Source organism: Ursus americanus, chromosome 9 (genome assembly GCF_024610735.1).
Source record: "Ursus americanus isolate L20-20 chromosome 9, mUrsAme1.1.p, whole genome shotgun sequence".
Taxonomy (NCBI): Eukaryota; Metazoa; Chordata; class Mammalia; order Carnivora; family Ursidae; genus Ursus; species Ursus americanus.
Window position 1 is genome coordinate 43,479,570 of NC_142135.1, and position 19,683 is coordinate 43,499,252.

Sequence of the window (19,683 nt, forward strand, 5' to 3'; positions counted from 1 at the left end):
CACGCCTGGCAGGCAGGTGGGGCCAGGAACATTTGGGGAAGCATATAAATTGGATCAATATAGATGTACACTGTACATTCATTGTAACATGGTTTATTTTTTTTTCTTTTTTCATTCTTTTTTTTTTTTATTAATAATGATTTTTTATTATATTATGTTAGTCACCATACAGTACATCCCCGGTTTTCGATGTAAGGCTCGATGATTCATTAGTTGTGTATAACACCCAGTGCACCATGCAATATGTGCCCTCCTTACTACCCATCACCGGTCTATCCCATTCCCCCATCCCCCTCCCCTCTGTAGCCCTCAGTTTGTTTCTCATAGTGTAACATGGTTTATGAGCCCCAAGTTGTATACAACTCAAATTTTCATGAATAGAGGATTAGTCCAATAAATTTTAATGTATCCAAAATTGTATTAAATCTAGTTAAAAACAACATTTAACATATGATAGAATGTATGCAATTATGTAAAGAGAATGTGATTATGTGTGTGTATGTGTGTGTATAAGCCTAGAGATAGGAGGAAAGATTTCTAAAACATAAAATAGTAGTGGCCATTTTATCTGGGTGGTACTATTTCAAAAGGCTTTAGTTCTTACCTTAATATTTTCTTGTACTTAAAAATTTATAACGATTACATACTGTTTTATAATCAGAAATATTTCAAAGTTATTTATAGTGTTTAAACATTTTACAACAAGAGCAATGTTTAAATGATGCTATCACGGCACTCATTATAAATAAGAGCAGAGGAATTTCCATTCTGGGTCTGCCAGGCTCTGGTCGGTTCACTGTGCCTCTAACCTAGAAAGGATTAAGGGGTATATCAATAATCCATAATATTACTTACGGCGTTATTGCCTCTAACCTAGAAAGGATTAAGGGGTATATCAATAATCCATAATATTACTTACGGCATTAAGTGATGAATTCACTTAATGAAGACTTAACTCTCGAGCAACAAGACGGAAGCAAAGATACATTGAAAGCCCACCATTCAAGGACTTCTATAGATGTGCTTCCTCACTATCCTTATAGTCACGTATTTGGACCATGTTGCAAACTGGACAGTAGGTCCTCACACTAACCCCGCCCTTCCCTTTTCCACACGTTTGCTTGTGTCATCCCCATCTTTGCTCCACATGCAGCTCTCTGCTCGTTCCCAACCCTCGTCTCCACCGGGAGGGAAGTGAAGTCATCCTTCAGGTCCCAGGGCATGTGCTTCCTCTTCTTGGTTACCTCCTTGGAGTAACAAACCCATTTTGCAAATTACTGTGATTCTTAAAATTCTTCTTCAACATCTCAACAGAATTCATAATATTAGATATTGTCAATAATCCCAAGGAAAAAATTTAATTTGCTTACATAAAGCATGAATAACTAGATTTGCAGTTCTAAATGTACAAATTTATCATTTCATGTGACAGGAACAAATCCTGCTTGAAAACGATACTCAGTTGCAAAATGAGACAGCGAAGCAATACAAATATATTCCAAAGCACTAAAGTTGAATAAATGAAATGACAGTGGTTTTGAAGATTCGTACAATCTCAGGCTGGCTCTGGCTTCATAAAGCTATTAGTTCCAAAGCACAGAGAGCCGGTACACTCCATTGCACTCCCTCCAGAGGCAGGTGCACCGCCTGCCAGTGCAGAGTGAGTAGGAGTGAGAAGCAGACAAGACGTGCCTCTGGGAGTGGAGGCCAGTGAGTGGGTCCTGGCATCTAGGAAGTACGACAAGTGGCCCATGTCAGAGGAGACCCTTATGAAGGAGGTTTGTAGGAGAAAACATTGGTTCTCGGCATGCAGACTGAGTAAAGCAGTGGGGAATTTAGTGTTAAAAAGAGACCACAGGCTTAAAATGGTGTTGCTTAGGTTAAGGCCCCAAGTCAGTAAACCAAGACTTAATACCTAAGCTAACTGCAATTTTAACAGACACTCCACGCCCGAAATCTAATGTTTAACCAGTCAACACGGGACTCTCCTGGTCAGCACTAGGAAATAGGTTTCCCTTCTCTTCCCCTAAGGAGGGCAACCCTGTCTACAATGGATTTTTTGCTTATTTCCTTCTTTTCCCACTCTCTGTACTTTTAAAAACCTTTCCTTTTCTGTGGCCCTTTGGAGTTCCCCTCTACTTGCTAATCATTCAATAAAGCCAATTAGATCTTTAAAATTTACTTCAAATATCTACAAAGATAACTCATAAAAACAATGTTCTCACAGGCAAAATATATGGGTAGCCTATATATATATGTGTGTATATGTATATATACATATATACACATACATACATACATATATACATATGCAAACACACACAAACTGCCCAATAGACAGGCATGATCCCTTTTCCAATTTTCATTTAGACTTGAATCTGTTCTCAGAACTCTTCAATAAAAAGAGAAGCTACTAAGTCCCCTTGCATAAAGACCTCTGCAGTACCACAGCAAACTGTAATTCCTCAGTCCTTTCCCAGATTGACCCACAGATATTTCCTGGTTAATTGTACACTGGGATGCCTCTGGATACAAAGTCTGAGTTGACACTAAACTCGGACACTGAGTGCCTTCATGAGCTCCTCCCCCTATTACAGCTGCATTTAATGGAAGTCAGGTAATGAGTAGAGAACTATCTTGTGTATATTACATGGTCAGTTCACTAGGTCCACAGACCCATCCAGTGGTCATTTCCCCAGTTCTCAAATGTAAAGTAAGAATGAACATATATGATAAGAGGCAGAATCTTCACATTAATCTCTTAAACTGTGGAAGAAGAACTACCACAGTAGGAAAGGCCAAGTGAAATCCCATGAAGCTTCCCTTTCCAAGCTAAAATAATAAACCAAAGCCAATATCACAACCTGAGTGGGATAGCAGAGATTAGTGGCACTTTCAAAAACAAAGGATATAGGAGTGGTGGACTCTATCACATACCCATTTAATTCATCAGGCTGGCCCCTGCAAAAACTGAGTAGATTATGGTAGGTAAAATAGACACTATAAATTTAGCCCAACAGCCTTCGGTGCCAAATGTTGTCATTAATAAAAGAGATCAGTATAGATTTGGTACGTGGCATGTGGCTATTGATCTAGTAAATGCATCCTTCTCCAGCTATCAAAAAGAAGGAACAAAAACTGTTCACACTCACATGTGATGTGAGTGGGATGCGTGTGGGTATGTATTCATAGCTTTGCTCCACTGCTAGTTAACTGTTCTGATATCTGTTACAATATTGTTCAAGGGAGCCTGGATCATTTGGATATCCCATGGAACATAACATTGGTTTGTTATATTGCTGATATCACTTTATTTGAACCTAATGAGCAGGAAAGGCAAGTATTCCAGATGCCCTGGTAAAACCCATGTTTAAGGATAAGAGCAAAACTCTAAAATATATCAGGAGGCTCTTACAAAGGCAAGTATTCCAGATGCCCTGGTAAAACTCATGTTTAAGGATAAGAGCAAAACTCTAAAATATATCAGGAGGCTCTTACATTGGAAAAACTTTGAGGAGTCAGTGATATAGGGGCATATCAGTCATCTTCTTCATGGTAAAGGACAAGTTATCTTACCCTGTCCCTCCTGCAGCTAAGAAAGCAGCACAACACTAAATTGGATTTTTGCGTTTGGGAAACAGCATATATTGACTTTGTAAATGCTGTTTCAACTCATTCACCAAGTTATATGAAGGCTATCAGTTTTGAGTGGGATTCAGAGCAAGAAAGGGTTTTGTAGCAGATCTAGGCTGTAGTACAAACAACCCTACCAACTGGGCCATGGGGCTCAGCAGATTCCATGGTACCATAGCTATCTGTATGGAGTTTCTAGCAAGTTCCAATAGGAGAATTATGGTATAGACATCTGGGGTTCTGGAAAAAGGCCATGATATCTGGAGCAGATAAGTGTATGGAAAATTGAAAAGCAACTTTTGGTATGCATCATGGGCCCTAGTAAATACTGGCTTCTGATCATGGAACATTAAGTGACCATCCAGCCAGAATTATCTATCATAAGCTGAGACCTTTCAGACTCACTATGTCATACGATCAGCAGAAATCCGTCATAAAGTGAAGGTGAAATATCTGAGACTGGACTTAATCACGCCCAGGAGGCAAGAGCAATATACAAGAATAGGTGATCCATATCCCACACATTCAGAGCTATGGCCTCATGGGGCTCCCTGAGATCAGATGATGGAGGAGGAAAATGCCTAGGCTTGGTTCACAGATAGTTTAGCTCAGTATGTTCTACAAGTTGAAAAGGGACTGATGAGGCAGGGGTGCTCTAGAAGCCAGTGGTGAGAGAAGATCTCCCCAAGGGATAGAGCTTCTGTGCAGAGAACCTCATACTGTATTTGTGTGGAAAGAAAAAATGGCCTGAATTAAGAATGTACATAAAATCATAGGCAGTGGTGAATGGCTTGGCTGATTGGTCAGAGTCCCAGAAGGAGCAGGATGAGAAGACTGAAGAGAAGGAGGCCCAGGAAAGAGGTATGTGAATGTACCTAGGGGAAGGGGCACAAAGTGTCAGTATCCTTGTATTCTACATTAATGTCCACTGGAAAGCATCCAGTGCAGAAGTACCAAGTGGACAGGATTACTTGCCTATCAACTTCTGTCCTTGTCTACTTCTGTGCTTATGCAATGGGCCCATAAAAGAAGGCTATGCATGGTGCAGAAAGTTTAGGTACCCTCTCACCAGCTTGATCTAGCTAATACCACTGCTGAATATCTGACTTCCCAATAAGAAAGAGCAATCCTGAACATCTGATATGACATAATCTCTTAAGGAGACCAATCAGACAGTTGTAACGAGTTGATTACAAAAAACCTTTCTACCCTAAAAAGGACAGAAATTCATCCTGAGGTAGCATAGGGGTTTACTTTTCCTTCCCATGGAGTCTCAACTAGTTTCATAACCAAAGAATGGGATTTTTCTTTACAGGATCCTATATCACACTGACTTGGGACAAGAGACTCACTTCACAGCAAAGGAGGTGCACCAGGGGGCACATGATGATGGGATCCACTGTACCACATTACATGCCAGCTTATGAAAACAAAAAAAAAAAAACAAAAAACAAAAAAAAACCCTTGTGAGTGTGGGACACTCTCCTTTAAGACGCCATATGTACCCTATATCAGCATCTATTACATGGTATTGTACTTCCAATAGACAGAATGCATGGGTCTTGGAACTAAGGTGCGGAAGTAGAAATGACCCAGTCACCATTATTCCCAGTCACCCTCTTGGGAAATTTGTGTTTCCCACCTCTGTAACTTTAGGCCATGTGGAAGAGAGATCCTGGTTCCCAGAAAGGGAATACTCCACCCAAGGACACAGTAAAAGTCTCACTGAACAAAAGGAATGGCCACCACCTGTTTATTTTGTGGTCATTGTTCCAAAAGACCAGCAGACAAAGAAATAAGATACTGTACAAATCATTTCAAGGAAGTATTGTAAGAGAGGCAAAGAGAAATATGCTTGGCACAAGTTATCCACTGCGCATCTCTAGGCATACTCCTGTGCCTGATTGTAATTGAAATGGGCAAACACAACAACTATGATCTGATAAGGACATGGTAATCAGAGGCTTTAGAGCCTTTGGGACTGTGGGTCTAGGCCAGTTACCAGTCAAGCCACCTAGACCATCAAAAGTATGAACTGAGGATGAGAGAAGCACTGAATAGTGATAAAAGAAGGTGATAATGAGTTTCAGTTTTTTCATCGGGACTGAAAGCAGGAGGGCTATAGTTTGTTGTACTAAGGCTCCTTTTGTTAGTTTACACAGAAATTATGACTAAATAGAAGCCAGAAAAAGCTGTGAGTGTATCATAAAAACTCAATGTAAGAAATAAGTGGATCGGAATGATACAAGGAGGGCTGCTGCAGATGTTGGTAGTGCTCTGCCCAGATGCCTTTCACCACACCAGTTTACCTATCCCCCAGGTACTGTAGGTGTTGACTGCTGAAAAACTTTTTGTAAGGCTAATGAGGGCCACCTCACCTAGAGATGTCCCAGTTATGGACCTGGTCCCTCTTTGAGGGTGACTCGTATCCAATGACTGACTTCTATGGCCATGTACTAGTCTCGCTCCCTTGCCTCTGGAATGAGAATTGCACTCCAGTGGTAAGTAGATCAGGCTGAAACCAGACCTGTTAAACCATATCTTGCACTCATGCTGTCCTGATTTTCTCATTCCCTGTCTCGTTTCTCCTGAAAGCATTCCCTCTATAAATCATTTGCACCAGTGTTCCCTTTCAAAGTCTGTTTCTAAGGAACCTCATCTAAGACACAAGCCTACTTTTCAAGAAGTGTTACTAGACTAACATTCAGTGCTGTACTCAAGAAGATTGAATACTGAACTCAGATTTCTGGGCTAGGGATGCTGAATTATTTCCAGACTGTGGTTGAGAGGAGTGCTAGAGAACAGAACAGGACTGGAAAAGAAGCAGTGAGCAGTGTTACCAGCTATGATGACTAAGACATGCAAACACTGGAGGCTCCATGACAAGTTCAAGGCAATCCATGTTCTGTAGCCAAACCAGAAATCAACTCTGTAGGGTAAAAATGTGAAAAGAAGGAAGAGGAAGCCTCTGCACTTGGATAAACTGCCCTCATGAGACCACTTCTATATCTGGGGCAAAGAGGTCAAGAGGGATTTGTTGTCTGTTCTAAAGAGAACATCACACCCTCATAATCTCTACTGCATTCCACAAGGCAGACATTATCTTACCTCCTGGGGACATCAGTCCCGCAGTTATGGATTTCTAGTAATGACACTAAATAAACATTTGCTTAGTGAATGAGTGAATCCTAATATCCTCAATGTCAGCTTGTGTGTATTTGAAGTGCCTAGAGCCTGCTTATCACAGTATATAATATTCATAAAGCATTTTCAGTCCCATGACAAAGACTCTTTGCAGACAGAGTAGTTATCTCTCACTAAAGGATATGGTAAAGATTAATTAGTTAATTTCATAAAATGCTTCAGGGATGAAAATTGCTTTATAAGAACTAATTATGAATATCACACTGTGTGCATGCCTTACATTTATACCTCTGAAGTTGAATGAAACTTTTTTTTTTATTGCTATAAGTAAGTTATTGGAATTCATATACCATTACTTTCTTATACTAAGGCTATTTCGTAAGGTTATTTTGCAGTTCAAAATGTAGGTTTTCTGTATCGTACTGCAGAGATAGCTGAGTCTGGTTGTGCAGTCAGGGAATTAACACTAACTACTTGTTTTGGGCTCATTTAAAACTGCAGACAGAGCCCATTATAATTTAAAATACATAAAATGTAGCAGAGTTCATATTCTTCCTCTACTGTATCCAGCTAGGAGACTTTGGGAAAACGAGTAAAACTCTCTGTGCCACAGCTAATCGGTCAAATAGAAGGACGTACCCCGTGGAACTAAATGATACAGTTCAGGTAAAGACTTAGCAGTGCAGGTACAGACTTACTTAGTACTCAGTAATTGCTGGTGCAAATACTAAGTTGAACAGTTATGACTATTAAGTATGAAACCAAAATATTTGATTTGTGTCTCTTATTGTCCCTTCAAATAAATTTATTCAGTAGAAGCATTTTCTTAAACTGTGCCACTGCATAAAAACTCTTGGCAAGCCTCATAATTTTTCTGCTTATTGTTGGGTTATGTCACAAGACAGTCTCAACTTGGCAATTAGAATGGCCGTTGCTGGAATAATAAATTTGAAGGTAAATCCTCTTTTCCAGCTAGAGCACAGTTAGGACTGGACTGCCTATTTTTGGAGCACGGACTCTGGCCTTCCAGTTGTGCAACCAGACTATCTAGGCTTTGGACTGGTCTTTAGGCTTGGAAAAGCATGTATTTTCTATTCATAGGAACCTGGGTCTTAAAGCATGGAATCTGGCCCTGCAGGCATGGAATGAGGCCTTTCCTTCCTTTTACCCCCAGGCATGAAACGTGGCCCCATGCATTGAATGTGTCCCTCTAGTGTGCAAGTGAACCTTCTTTTTTTTTTTTTTTTAAGATTTTATTTATTTATTTTGATAGAGACAGTGAGAAAGGTAACACAAGCAGGGGGAGTGGGAGAGGAAGATGCAGGCTCCTAGAGGAGAAGCCTGATGTGGGGCTCGATCCTAGAACGCAGGGATCACGCCCTGAGCCGAAGGCAGATGCTTAACGACTGCGCCACCTAGGCATCCCAGAAGTGAACCTTCTAGGCATGGAAAGTTGCATGGACTTTACAAACATGGACTCAGCCTTTCCAGGCAAGAATTCCATCCCACAATGTATGAAATCTGGTCTTCCAGATATGGTCCTGCAGCCATGTAACCTGCCTTTTTACCACAGAACTATATATAGTATGTGTGGGGAGGTTGGCATACTTAAGGCGTGGGGCCTGGACTTCCAGGCACATAACCCCGCCTTCCTGGCATGAACCATGGACATCCAGTTGTGAAACCTAGCCCTAAACATAGAATTTAACCCTACAAATAAGGAGTTTCGACCTCTCTGTGTAGAACATGCGCCTAGGGAAGGGAAACTCATTTACCTGGTCTTTTTTTTTTTTTTTTTTAGATTTTGTTGATTTATTTGACAGAGAGAGAAAGAGTACAAGCAGGGCGAGCAGCAGCAGGCAGAGGGAGAGGGAGAAGCTCTCTGAGCAGAGAGCCCAATGTGGGGCTCGGTCCGAGGACCCTGGGACAATGACCTGAGCTGGAGGCAGACGCTTAACCAGCTGAGCCACCCAGGCACCCCTCACCTGGTCTTAATAGTGTGGAACCAAGCACTCCACATACATATTTTCAAACTGCAAGCACAGAACAGTTTTATATGGGTGAAACTTGGCATTTCAGACATTGGTCATGGGTGTGAGTTATACCTATTGGCTTTCTAAGGCAAGGAAACTTTACCCCCAGGCATGGAACATTAAATACACATAGGTATTCCCAGTATGCAAACATATACTTGGCCCTAAAAACATGGAAAATAACATTTTGTACCTGGAATTTCTATCTCCAAACATGGAACCAGGCCTTACAAGCATGGAAGCTAGAACCTTGCATGTGGATTATCAATCTCTAGACATGGAATCTCGCCCCCAAAAGAATGGGACCTGATGTTCCATCTGTGGAATTTCAGTCTTGAAGCTGGACCTGTCCCTAAAAGCTTTCAACATGGCATTCAATGTTTGGAATCTTAGTCTCCAAATATATAACTTGGCTTCAACTATTTGAAATCTGTGAGTCCTTTCAAGGAACATGGGCTTTCACTATTAGAATTTGTATTTCTGAGACAGGCAAACTTGACTCCCAGCATGGAACTTGTTATTGCTCAAATGGATTTTAAAGATCTATATCTTTAGATGGAATATGGACCTAAAGCATGAGATCTTTCTCATTGTGTGTGGAATATAACATTCATGTATGGAACATGGACCAACAATGATGGAATGTGGCACTCCATGTGTGGATTTTTAATCTCCAAATATACAGCTTGGCCACAGAAGTATGGGTTATCGTATCTAAAGTTGCTTGTCACTAATTGACATGTACTCTGTAAATCATGGAACCTGGTCTTCCAGGCATGAAATCTGGAGCTCCAAGTATGTAGTAATATCAATCTCCAAGCATGGAACCTGACACACCAACTATGGAATCTTCATGCTCTTTGTATTAAATATAACCCTTCAAATAGGAAATCTGGATTTCAATGTAAGGAATCTCAAGCTACAAGCATAGAGCATGACTTGATATGTTTGTAGTCCAGAACTCCAGTCATGGAAATTGGTGTTTCAATCACAGACCTCGAATCTATAAAAGACTGAGACATAGATTCCCAGGCATCATACCTGGCACATCACATGTGGATCTCAATTTCCAAGCATGAAATCTGACACTCCATTGTAGAATTTCAATCTCTGTGCATGTGACCTGGCTCTAAAAGGATGTAATCTGGAACACCACATTTGAAATATGCATCTTTAAGCATGAACCTAAACCTATAAGCATGGAAACTGCACACATACCTGTGGCATCTTAATTTCCACCAATGGAATTTGTAACTATTAGCAGAAAACCTGGTTCTACACGTGCGGAATCCCAGTCTCCATAAATGGAAACTGGATGAATAGTCATGGACACCGTCACTCCTTCTAAGGAGACACAAAATCCATAATGGAACATGATATTCCATGTTAGAATTTCAATCTACTAATATGGAACTTGATCTGTCATGTGAGGAGCCTTACATTCCAGATATGGAACCTCCTATTTTAATTATAGACTTCAGCTTGCCAAGTCATGGAGCCTAATTTCTTAGACTACCCATCCATCATGTATGGAATCTTGTTCTCTAGACACAGAACCCAACTCTATGAGAATGGAAACTGACACTCTAGGTATGGAATTTCAATCCCTGATCATAGAAATTCGCCTTACAAGCAAGGTACATGACATCACATGGGTGAAAATTCTGTCTTCAAGCATAGAACCTGATTCTATAAGCATGAAATATGACACTGCATATGTCAGATCTCAATCTCTAAGAATGGAACTCAACCTTACAAGCATTGATTTTGATATTCCATGTATGAAATCCCAATCCTCAAACATGAAACACTACCTTAAGGTGAGAAATCTGGCATTCCAAACACTTAGAGAATGTCTCCTCAAGATGTGGAACCTGGTTTTCTAGACAGCAAACTTGGCACTTCACCTTTGAAATCTCAGTCTTTAAGCATTAAGCTTGGGTTTATAGGAGTGGAACTTGGTACTCCATCTATGGAATCTCATTCTCCAAGCATGAAACATAGTTTTATAAATATGGAACACGGTAATCCAGACTTCATACCTGGCATTTGAGTCATACAAGTTGATACTCTGAGGACTTATATCTCCCAGGCTTGGAACCTAGCACTTCTTATGTGAAAGCTATACTTTTGGTCATTGATTTAGTTCTAGGTACGAATTATGCCTTTCCAGGCATAAAAGTTGGTTCTCTATATGAGACTTAGGCCTTCTGTCTTGACATCTAAACTTTCATGAGGAACTTAGCCCTCTGAAGAGGATAAACTTTGGCCCTCTAAGTGTTGAATGTAGCTATTCGAACATGGATCCTGACCCTCCAAGAAGAAAATCTAATTTTATAGGCATGCAAAGTCTATTCAAATGTGAATCCATAGAATCACTCCCTCTTTGTATGGAATCTGGGCTTCTATATGTAGAGCAGGGCCTTCTAGCCATGGAATTAGGCCTCCCAGGCAAACCATGGCTTCCTATCTGTTTGATATATCTTTTTTTAGGCTTGGAACATAACCTTTTGGGAGTGAACCCTGAACCTAAAGAAACAGTATCTAATCCATCAAGTATGGAATTTGCTCAACTAGGCCTGAAATACTGAATCTAGACTTTTTAGCATGAAAAACAGCCTTTCAGTCTTGATAATTAACTCTAGACATGGAATTTGATTATCTATGTTTGAAAGTGGCCATCTATGAGTAAAACCTGGATTTCCGAGTATGGAAAGATAGCTCCTTGGGCATTGAGTCTAGTCCTCCTTTATAAAACTGTCCAGGCACTGAATATGACATTCCATGTGTGGAATCTCAATCTCCAAACATGGATCCCTACAAGTATGGAACTTGGCACTTTCAGAGTGGAGTTTCAAATTCCATGCATGTTTCTTGACCCTACATACATGGAATGTGGCAAACTGTATGTGAAAGCTCAATCTCCAAGCATGTAACCTGAACCTACAATTGGGGAACCTGGCACCCCACATAGGATACTGGGCAGTTCAATCTCAGAAGGGTCTACAAGATATGGATCTGGCATTACAAGCAAGGAATCTGGCATTCTATGTCCAGAATGTCTTTTTTCAAACATGGAACATGGTCTCACAAGTGTAGAAACTGGCAATCCAGACATAGTACCTGGATTTCAGTTATAGATACTATGTTACATAAATAACCAAAGATGGCTTCTGTGCATTTGCCCCTAAATTGTTTACTTCTTCACTCCAGGCTAAGAACTGTGAACTCAGAAGCCCAAATGCATCATACTTAAATTTTTACATATCCATTGGGTTGTTTTTGAAATAACCCAAATAAGCAAAATTTTAGCTGTTTAGAGCCTGCCTGCTGAAACTATACTCAGTATCTACCGGTCATTGATAAGATAGAGCCTTGAGGTTATAAGACTCCAAGCTACCCCTGCCCTTAGGATCTCTGACTCAGAGATTCCCTGCCATGCTGTTGAGCAACATCCCCTAGACTTATAAGCTCCCACTTTGATCTTCCTCTCTCCTAGGTGTTCCTTTATATTCATCCCCATCTGGATGGTGACTTACTTTAAGTCTCTGAATGGACTTAGGCTATGAGGGACATTCCCCTCTCACAGTTCTGTCCAAGCACTGCACAATAAGCTTGTTATATGTTACTGCCTTTCATAGCCATATCTGTTTCCGTGATCGACCCAAATCCCTTAAATGAACCGCATACATAGTATCCTCTAAAACTTGGAACCTGGTCTCCCAGGCCTGGAACCTGTCACTCCATGTTTGGAATCCCAATCTCTAAGCAAGGAACCTGGCCCTATGACCATAGACTCTATCACTCCATACCTGTAATATCATTTACCAAGAATGGAATCCAGTTTCTTTGACATGAAAATGGGAACTCCATATGTAGAATATCAATCTCCAAATATGGAATATCAATCTCCAAATATGGAACCTAGCTTTACATGCAGAGAACCAGCACTGTGTATGTGAAATTTGTGTATGATTGATTTAGGTCTCCTGGATATGAATCTTGCTGTTCCAGGGACAAACTCTGATCCTCCATAGGAGAACTGGTCCTAAAGGCATAGAACTTGGACCCCAGGCATAAAAACCTAGCCCTCTAAAGCATGTACATTGCTCCCACCCTCCAGGTGTTTATGTGTTAGTTATAGTTGTTTCTGCATTGTGAGTTTTGAGTGGTTTTAATTTTGATGTGTGTGTGTGTGTGTGCACGTGTGTGTGTATGTTTGTTACGTATAAGGAAGCATAAATTTTCACAGGATAAAGAATGCTTCCTTTTATCAGAAAAAAGATAATTGCATAACATATATACTGGTTTACAATGCAATCCTTTAAGAAAGTCCACAATCTCTTGTGTGTAATTTTCCATTGCTATAGCTCTTATGCCATCTTCTGGTCTAAATATAATTCAACTATTTGGGAATGTCTAGCATCAGTGGTTAGTACCTTAATGTTATTTCAGAAACTTTACTCATCCTGTTTACTCGTCCTGCAAAAATCTATCTATACATCAAGTACAAAAATTTTAGTCATCAACTTAAAATTTATGATCACGTAAAGAAAGTTTAATATGGTGGGAAGAGAACATTGGAAAATCTTGTCAAAATCTAACTTCAGAGATAGACTGAAATAAATACATTCTTGAATAAACCCACATAAGCCTAACACAATATAAATATATTTCTAAATATTGATTTAGATATACTATAGAAAAAGCATAGGATTTAGAGTAAAAAAAAACTGGGTTTGAATACCATCTTTGCCACTAATTTATTATACAATCTTTATAAACTCACTTAACTTCTCATTTACCTTATTTCATCCCTATTAAATGAAGACATTATTATCTGCCTTTCTCTACTGCCTCTATCTAGCTAATTGCTATAAATCAGTATGTATTGCTATCTGCACATAAAACCATGAGATTTTAATTCAGAAAAAAGAAAACCAGTAACTCCCAGGATAGAAAAAAAAAAAGCTGCTCAGAGTTATCTGACATTCTAGTTTATATTCTGGAATTTTGAAAAATATGCTAAGCATGTGCAAAGATTAAAGGGATGAGAGGTAGTAGAATAACACCTTCCTATCCAGCACATATGAGGGATTTTCACAGTTCCAGAAAGAACAAACTCTGAATGCCAAATTTAAAAGAGGTGATGTGGAGACATAAGAAGATACAATATTGAAGTTTAGGTTCACTAACCAGAATAAAGATCACTCGTCTCCTGATGATGGCTTTCAAAGTCAAATCCTTTGAGTGCAAAAGCTGATAGATCCCAGCAGTTGTGTCTGGTCCCAAAAGAGAAGCCTAGAATATCTGCTCAGTAATTCTTACGTCCTGCTCTAACTACACCCCCACTTTCTCCTGTGGACTATAGTGTGATTCATCCCCTTGCTCCCAGCATTCCCTATTCCCTCAGATGAGATCACAGATGTCATTCTCCATTTATTTTGGAATGTGTGCAATAATTGATAAACATCTATCCATTAGTCCAAACACCAACACCACTGGTCAGCATCAGGAGAATGGGGCCCCATGTTGTGGTTCACCATTAAAATCCCAGAACCTAGGGATATTGAACATAGTTGATGCTCAGCAAATACTTTTGTATCAATGATTAAATAAATGCAAAGAAGAAAACAGGTAAAAATATAAAACATAGGAAAGAGGTAAGAATTTCTGCATTTGGCTCATAGTATGTCATTCTGGTGGCCATAATACTGCAAATGTCTCATTTCGCTCTGCTTTAATGGTTAAATAAGGGAATTTTTCTTTTTTTTTTTTTAAAGTAAAAATACATTTTTTTTCTAGGGGAAATTACAGTTAAGAATTAAGGGGAATTTCTAGTTAAGAATTACAAAAAATAGGGGCGCCTGGGTGGCACAGCGGTTAAGCGTCTGCCTTCGGCTCAGGGCGTGATCCCGGCGTTACGGGATCGAGCCCCACATCAGGCTCCTCCGCTAGGAGGCTGCTTCTTCCTCTCCCACTCCTCCTGCTTGTGTTCCCTCTCTCGCTGGCTGTCTCTATCTCTGTTGAATAAATAAATAAATAAAATCTTTAAAAAAAAAAAAAGAATTACAAAAAATAATGTAATAATTACCACCCTCTAAAATGATTCTCCATAGTATCTTTGTATATTTGATCCCAGTATGTTCTGTGATTATGCTTTAAAAAATAACTATTATTTTAAGAAGAAAAAAGTACTATATGAACACACTATTCTGTTCTTTCCCAAATATCTTAGAAATACGTAATTATTAAAGTACAGATGTACATAAGTCAAATTTAAGAAAGCATTACTTGAGGTCTGTGGTGCCCTTTGGTAAGTCATGGACCTATATTCTACTTTGTAGCTTCTACGTGTAGAATTATAGACATAGCTTTCTAACAAATACAGTCATAATGGCAACACTCAGTTGTCAAGAAAAGTTTAGTTTGAGATCTATATTCTGTCTCCTATGACAGAAAAGTGTGTACAAACTTTATAGAATAGTCACTGGAAATGTTTAACTATTAACCTTCAGATTTTATCTAAAAACTGGGAACAATGCACTTTCTTATTATATTGTACCAATCACTGAATTACCTGTATATTTTTATGGAGAGGGGAAAGTAGTGACTTATTCAACATAGTGCCAAAAAGTTGACATCAGTGCTACTAACTGGTTGTTTGACCAAAATAAACATTTAATTCACACCTATTAATTAGGATGTTTCACTGAACTGATGAACATTTGGCTGGTTGCCAAGACATTTCAAGACTCTGTAACTCTAGCTGGTTGCATTCAATGCTGTTTCCCCAGAGTCCTTAAAAGCAATATGGTCCATCTTGGTTTGGTGTGGGTGGGGTAGAGGCTCTGGTCCTTCTGACCAGACTGATACAGTCAGCAGCTAAACAAAATCAGTTTTAAAAATGTACTGAGCCAAATGCCCTTCACTTTCTCATGGATAAGTCTCTGATAAATTGTGGCAAACTATTTTTTAAAGAAATTTAAAAATCTGGTGCTATAATACAAATATTTCAATATAACTTTTACCTGTTGCTAGTTGTATAATCTTATTTTGATGCTTTGTCTTATACATTAGTTGTAAGTCATCTACATATTACCTATGAAAACTCTTAGGTAGATTTATCATAATGAAAATAATCTATACAATTTAAGATTTGACTTTTAGGATTGTTCATGTTTATACCCTCATGGAAACTTTATTACCAGAAAGACAGTTTTGAAAACACAGTAGCTGACACTCTATGTATGTTTTATAATATACATGTATACCCAATTTTTCAATAGCAAGTGTTTTTCATATTATTATTTTCTTTAAAAAATATTGTTTTACACAGATAAGAGATGATCCCCTCCAGCCATTACTAAATCCCCTTTCTATAAGAACATTGCAATTGTAGTTTATCAGAAAACATTTTTCTTTTGCTCAAAATATGTGATGGCTTAAAATTATAATTATTTTGTTTTACCTTTAGGTTAAGGGATATATACAATTTTCCTAAAAATTTTTTTCTGTTAATATCAATGCAGTCTCATTCCTTTTATTCAGAGAAATAAAGAACATCCGTGTCTCTATTTAAAAAAAGTCACGTCACCAAAGTGTGGAGATTTAAAATAAGATCGTAAAATAAGGGACACTGAATAGAGAAGGGAATTAGTCCTGACTGCCCTAGACAGAAAGATAAGAGAGGGTGAGAGAACCATGTGAGGTATTTTATCACCTTCCTCTAGGTCAGCTTGGCCTAAACCCCCAATTCCCACAAACTCCTCTCCATACCCACCTTCTAATGAATCATCACACCCATGCTGATTTATTTCTCTGCTCTGACATTTTCCATGGCATCAAAGCAACCAGAAACAGTCCCTGGTCTGTGATGAAGGCTTATGATAGCAGTGTTTTCATGAGGAAGCAGCATAGACGTATATCTGAATGCCAGTTTGGGACTGAATAAACTAGACTGAGCAGCACCCTCATTTGAAACAAAGTGTACTTGCCTGGACATAATTAAGCCCACTGAGATCCACACTGCTCTTGACTGGACCCCACCCCAGATTCTACAGGACTGGCCCAGGCAGCTGCGTGTATGCACTGAGCCCTTGTCTCTCTCAGAGCAATGAAGCAGGCTCAGCAGCTAGCAGCAACGGACCCCAGACTGCAATAAGGTTCTTTTGCATTTGGGAAACAAGCACCAAAAAAGAAGGTGTCATCATTGTTTTTGTTTTCACAAACCCTTAAGGGTGATACCAACACACATTACCCAGAAGTGGAGTAAAATCATAAACCACACAGTAAATGCGGTTAAAATCTTTGTAGCTACCCCTCCCCCCCGGCAAGCAGAGAACTCAGGCTGGTTAAGCAGGTTCAGGCAGCTCTATGGATTCTGAACACTTACCCACCCCTTGGCTATCCTTTCTCTGAGAAGCTAGATTTTGTTTTACAGTTCAGCCAGTTGCTGGCTGAGAGTCTGTTCTAACCTGGGGGACTTGCTTGAAACATCTCTATCTTGATATCTATGAGACCTGTCATGGCTCACAGGCCTTCCTGTCTTGTGCCATTGATTAAGTCAGTTTTCCTGAATATTGGAAAATAGCGCTAGGCAAAGCTGAATCTGTCTTTCCTCCCCTCGCCCAACCAGGGCATGGCAATTGCTTTTCTTGCCAGTTATGCTTGACTTCTGCTTCTCAACTCCCAACATCCTCAACTAGAGGCTTGCTTGGTCAAAAGGGCCAATCCCCATAGGCATAAGTTAGCCAGGGCATCCTAGTTCCGGCCCTGCCATTCTCAGCTTCTTCTCCGTGGGTCCTGCATGTGGAGTTTTTTCTACCACTTAACAGAACTATAAGAGATGGTAAAACTATTCAATAAGTGACTGAACAGCCTCCCTTCAAAAAAGCACTCACATTATAATGAAAGGATTTCCTTAGGATAGGAAGAGATAGATCCACCAGCAAACAAGTACCTTACTAAAAAAATTAGAAGCCAGAAAGCCAAGAGACAGTGATAACTGATACAGCAGTCCAAAGTTGAAACCTAAGCTTGTGCTGGGAGAAGCCAGGATTCAAGCTGAATCAAGGATGTAACTGCAGGGAAGCTTGAGCAGTTACGCTATTGGTAACACTGAGAAGGGGGCGATGCCGATGCAGCTGAGGCTGGAGAAGTAGTTGAAATGTGATTAAGAACTCACTGGGTTCCCAGATCTCCCCCTACCCTTTGCAGCATGCTGACTGCAGGGTAACGACACCACCTTCCTTCCATTTAGGAGAAGCTGGGAGCTTTCTTCTTTGTGAAGAGGTTGAACCAAGGAGGTTCTGAACGCAGGGACACAAGACATAGATGTGGGGAGTGCTGTAATATAAACTGGAGGATGGAGTGAAAAGCCTCCTTCTGAATTATAAAACTCCTCTCTCCTTTTCCCTATTTGGGTCCTAGAATACTATTCTCCAGGCTTATATCTCCCAAACAGGAGAATGGAGGGTTCTTCCCTTAGGCCAAATTCTACAGATAATGAAGTTCTTTCCCCTGAAACGGCTCAGCCACTCACCCTTCATAGAAGCCAACTAGACATTAAGCACCCACCCAGATACCCCATCGGCTGTGTAGTGCCTCACTCATAAATATGATCAGTAGCCAAATGTCAGCAGATACTAGAGGAAAGCCCCACAAGCATGAAATGCCAAAGTGATCAGGTTTAAAAAGAAAAAATTTAGAAAACAGACAAAAAAAAAAAGTCTAAAAAAGCCATAAAGCTCTCTGGCCTGATCTCCCTCGGTGTCTGACTGTTTGCTCTGTCCCACACCATGGGGAAACAGAACAATCCAGTGGCCTCTACGAACCCAAGAGCAACGCCCAGATCAAGGGGTCCAAACCAGTGTTTAGGGCCAACGATCACAGATTATCTGAATCGACTAAGGCCTACCAGGGAAGAAGTGAAAGAACAACAAGAAAAGAAAAAGGCTCCAAAGCACTGGCTGAATTTGAAGAAAAAATAAATGAGAACTGGAAGAAAGAACCAGAAAAACACAGGGAGAAATTATTAAGGGGAAGTGAGAACACATCCAAAAAAAAGAAAGAAAAGAGAAAAGAAGAGATTGGTTAGGTATCTTCATCACGCTCTGATTCTTCTGGCAATTCTTCAGATTCTGAAGATGAGGATAAAAAACAAGGAAAAGGAAAAGGACTGTTCACATAAAGCTTCTGAAAGTTCCATGTCAGAAACCGAATCAGACAGTCAGGATAGTTTAAAAAAGAAAAAGAAGTCAAAGGATGCAACTGACAAAGAGAAGGACATGCACGGATTCAGCAGAAAAGGAAAGATGTATCTTGAAGATAAACCTTTATCATATGAGTCCCTATTAGAATCAGATTATATGAAGAAGTTATAAGCAAAAAAGAAGAAAAGCAGTGATGAATGTGAAAAAGTAACAGAAAAAAACAAAAAAGGCAAAGAAGTATAAGAAACACAATAAGAAGAAGAAAAATAAAGTTTCTAAGTTCAAGTCCAGACTCGTGGTAGCAGTAAGAAAAATCAGGATTCCCTTATAAAGAAAGTGCAATGTCTAAGGAAATTTCAACTGTGAAAATTATGATGTAATTACTAAAATGCATGCACTTCCTTGTTTTTAGAATTACTCCTGGACTATTCAGTAGCCACTCGATGCCGCTGTGTGAAAGGGCCATAACTGTTGCCAATATCTCTTCTGGTGCTTAACAACTCTGGCAGATAATACATTGCAGTTGTGCTAGTGGTTAAGATACAGGGGATAGAGTTAATACTTTTGACTAGAAGTATCTAATGATAAATCAACAAAAATAGAATCTGGATACATCATTAAGATGTAATTAAAAATGACCAGATGACTCTAGCTAACAT

General features: G+C 39.6%; 1 pseudogene; it reads left to right on the forward strand.

The window, feature by feature from the left end:
• Nucleotides 1-18,610: 18,610 nt before the first annotated feature.
• LOC123797977 (protein FAM133B pseudogene) lies at nt 18,611-19,355 on the forward strand (annotated as a pseudogene).
• The last annotated feature ends 328 nt before the right edge of the window (nt 19,356-19,683 follow it).